We start from the raw sequence: 4,408 nt of genomic DNA on the forward strand, positions 1-4,408 counted from the left end.
TCCAGTCCTCCCTCGGTTTAGCCCTAAAGGTGGGCACAGTTGTAGAAATTTACAGCAGAGTGATATAGAGAGAGAGCTTTCAGGCCAGAGAACCAAAGAAGTGGAGTCCAGGAAATAAAAGAACTGAGAAGAGACGTACTCGGGAAAAGTAAACCCATAAAGTTATTTGTGAATGCCAAGCTCAAGCTGCACGTACATGCGTTTGCATTTATATGACTTTTATAAGACTTTGAGACTTTTCCCCTAGCGACTTTTCCCCACCCGACAGACCAGTTGCCCTCATATCATATTGGCCACTGGGTGATGTATGCATTGGACACATACAAACAGTACTATAAAGGCTCAGAAACTGAACTGGTGTTGGAACCACAGTCACTGAAGGCAGGTTGGAAACTGTCACCAGAACCTAACCAGATTGATTGCTCGCCAAAACAAAATAGCAACATTCTCCATAGAGAATGGCTCAGAATCTTACAATATCCCAAATGTGCAGCATACAATCCCCAATTACTTAGTACCAAAGAAACCAATAAATCTATCTCAATGTGTTGTTTTGTTTTGTTGTAAAGATGAGGTCTCAATATGTTGCCAAAGGCTGGTCTTAAACTCCTGGGCGTAAACAATCTTCCTGCCACAGCCCCCTAAAGGACCAGGATTACAGACATGAGTCACCACAACCCGCCAAAACTCTCAATCTGAACAGGAAACAATCACCAAACAGGCAGAAAAGCCAAGATGACATAAATGTTAGAATTACCTGATAAAGCAGCTATTGTAAAATGTTCCTAAGAGCAACCACAAACACACTTGAATTCAACAGAATATCAGAAAGTCTCTGCAAAGAAAAAGAAGAGATAAAGAACCAGATGGAAATTTTAAGAATGGAAATAAAGTAAATGAAATAAACAAATTCACTGGCTGGGCTTGACAGCAGAATGGAGATAATAGAGCAAATAATCAATGGGCTTGAAGATAGATGAGTAGAAATGATCTAATTTGAACAGCAAAGAGAAAAGAGATTGAGAAAAATGAACTGAGCATTGATAAGGTGTGGGACAATAACAGAAAGGGTAGCCTTGGTTTATTTGAGTCTCAAGGACAGAAGAAAGAGTGTGTTGCTAAAAATTGGAAAGAAATGATGGTTGGCACTTCATTAAAAAAAGATATATATATTGCAAATAAGCACATGAAAAGATATTCAATACCTTTAGCCACTAGTGAAATGAAATTAAAACCAGGATGGCATGTCACTTCACACCCATTAAAGTGGCTTTAAAAAATACCGATAATGCCAAATGCTGATAAGAGCACAGTACAACTGGAATTCTCATACATTGCTGGTGGGGAGACAGAACGGGACAGCAGCTCTGAAAAATAATCTGCTGGTTGCTCAGACATTTAAACATATACTTACTATGTAACCCAGCAATTGACTTTGGGTGTAGTCTTTCTAGAGAAATGGAAACTTTTGTTCACATAAAAGCCTGCATACCTGTAAGTGCTTATACGCTCCACTCCTATTAGCCACAAATTAGAAACACATATTCTTCAGTGGGTGAACAGTTCAGCAAGCTGGGCCATATTCGTGCAATAAGACACTGCATAGCATGGTAAAGGATCAAACTATTGAAACACGTGGCATTTGAATGAATCTCAAAAGCTCTCTGCTGAATGACAAAAAAAAGTCTCAAAACGTTACATATAACATTACATATTTATACATAGATATAAATTTATCTGTGTATAAAACTGTAAGACTGTATAAAACTTTAAAACTGTAAGATTAAAGAACAGATCAGTGGTTGCCTACATAGGAATAAGAAGAGCATGAGCGGCTTTGGGGTAATAGAAGTTTTCTGTATCCTGCTTACGGTGATAGTTATGCTAATCTACCTGTAATAGAACTGTACAACAAAAAAGTCGATTTTAATATATGACAATTGTTTTAAGGAAAAAGAAAAATGTATAATGACAATGGCACGTGCTTTTCACACACACAGTTCAACTGCTGGGAGCAGAAGAGAGTTAGAAAGTGAATTGGCCGTGAAGAATTTGCATGATGCCTGTCATGGGCACCCGTCTTTCATTATTCTTTTGACTCTTGAAAGTCAGTGACACTTTTTCAGTACACATGAACTCCCAGATGTGCTTCACAGGCTGTTTCAAATTCTTTCCTAGCTCAAAGTTCTCAGTTGCTCCTCACTGCCACCGTTTAAAGTTGACCTCTGTGAACCTCCTGTGGCAGGGACAGTTTTGGGGTGCAAAGTCACTGAAGACCACGCCTGGAAGCCACCTGCCAACCCTGGCCATCACTTCGACAAGGGCTCATTTTATGACCTGGGTGATAAAGGATGGGATGGAGTAGCAGCTGCTCCAGGGAAGCTTTCACGTGCACTCAGAAAATAATTCTGAAAGCAGGTTCAGAAGGCTGAGGCCAGATGTCAAGAACATTTCCTTTTGAGACATATCAAGAGACAGCCATTACTAAAATTCCTGCTAAATCTGCACCTCAGGGTCCCTCATGTCTATTGTGTCACATTTATCTTCCCCAAAAGTCTAAAAGAAAGGGTGGGACACTTCTCAAAGGCTAAGGAAGCACCTGTGTTCCAAATTCTACTTTCACAGTCAACATCTCTTCCCCAGGTTGGGTGTAGTGGCTCACACCTATAATCCCAGTGCTTTGGGCGAATGAGGCAGGAAGATTGCTTCAGTTTAGGAATTCAAGATTAGCCTGAGCAGGAGTGATACTCTGTCTCTACAAAAAATAGAAAGTTTAGCACTTTAAGCTAAGGTGGGAGGATAGCTTGGGGTCAGGAGCTTGAGGCCAGCCTGAGAAAGAGCAAGCCCCTATCTGTACAAAAAATAGAAAAATGAGCCAGGTATGGTAGCACATACCTGTAGTCCCAGTAATTCAGGAGGCTGAGGCAGGAGGATTGCTTGAGTTCAGGAGTCTGAAGTTGCAGTGAGCTATGATGAGGCCACTGCCCTCTAGCCCAGGTGACAGACAGAAACCCTATCTCAAAAAAAAAAAAAAAAATCCCCCTATCTCTTCTTTTCCAGTGGGATATATTTTTCTATGTTCTCAAGCCATTTACGGTTTCGTTATCATTTCTGTGACCATCTTCTAGATGATCTTACAATGGACAAAAGCATGAGGACCTGTTTTTAGACTTTGTAGACATTTGTTAAATAACTTTAGCTGCCTCTTTCAGAATAAACAAACAATTTTACTTTTTCTAGATTTACTTTCTGTTCTCTTACTATTGTTATTGCTTTACTCAGAAACTTTTCTAATCAATATGTAGACATTCCTCCTAGGTAAAATTTGCTGTTAAGAGTGTTTCTGGGCTTGGTGCCTGTGGCTCAAGTGGCTAAGGCGCCAGCTACATACACCTAAGGTGGCAGGTTCGAATCCAGCCCAGGCCCACCAAACAACAATGACAGCTGCAATCCAAAAAATAGCCGGGCGCTGTGGCGGGCGCCTTTGGTCCCAGCTACTTGGGAGGCTGAGGCAGGAAACTTGCTTGAGCCCAGGAGTTGGAGGTTGCTGTGAGCTGTGATGCCACAGCACTCTGTCCAGGGCGACAGCTTGAGGCTCTGTCTCAATAAATAAATAAATAAATAAAAATAAAAAGAGTGCTTCTGTTGGCCAGGCATGGTAGTTTATGACCATAATCCCAGCACTTTGGGAGGCCAAGGTAAGAAGATTGCTTGAGGCCAGGAGTTCAAGACCAGCCTGGGCAACATATAGAAGAGACTCCCATCTCTAAAAGCAAAGTGTTTCAATTCAACTGAATATGTGGGAATCTCATGCCTTTTAAGACATAAAGAACCGGACACTGAGGTGGATAGAGCCAACTCTAGAGAAGGGGATGATCTTGGAGATCCTCATGTTAAGAGAAGTGTCCCTGTACTACTAGGGGCACTTAAAGCACAGGCTTTAGGAGAAATCAGTTAGCACCAGATTACACATGTGTCAATTCCTCTTTTGAAGACCTCTTTGAGGTTGTGACTTTTACATGATGAGAGGAAGCTACAGGAAGAAGTCTTGCCCTGGGGAAACAGAAAGAGACCCCAGAAACACTCCACTGTCTCAATTGTCTTCAGCGATCTGAACCCCAGCCTAAAAGGAACCCAATATTAGTCTGCTAAGAGACAGGGCCCTGGGCCTGTCTAACTGTCACGGACACTAGGAAATGACTGGAAGCCATTGGACCCCACTTCCCCCACACTTTCCACCCACTTCTTGGCTGTCAGGGCTTTGAGCTCATCAGGTTCAAGTCCGGGTTCATGTGGAAGATATAACAATATGTAGCAAGGACTTTATGCAAAGCATTAGAATAAGAAGAAAGGTCCAATTTGAGTGATGAATCCTATTTTCTGTATAAGGAATTTTTTTTTTTTTTTT

The sequence above is a fragment of the Otolemur garnettii genome, unplaced genomic scaffold, assembly GCF_000181295.1.
Source record: "Otolemur garnettii isolate 467f Iridium unplaced genomic scaffold, OtoGar3 scaffold00031, whole genome shotgun sequence".
Classification (NCBI taxonomy): domain Eukaryota; kingdom Metazoa; phylum Chordata; class Mammalia; order Primates; family Galagidae; genus Otolemur; species Otolemur garnettii.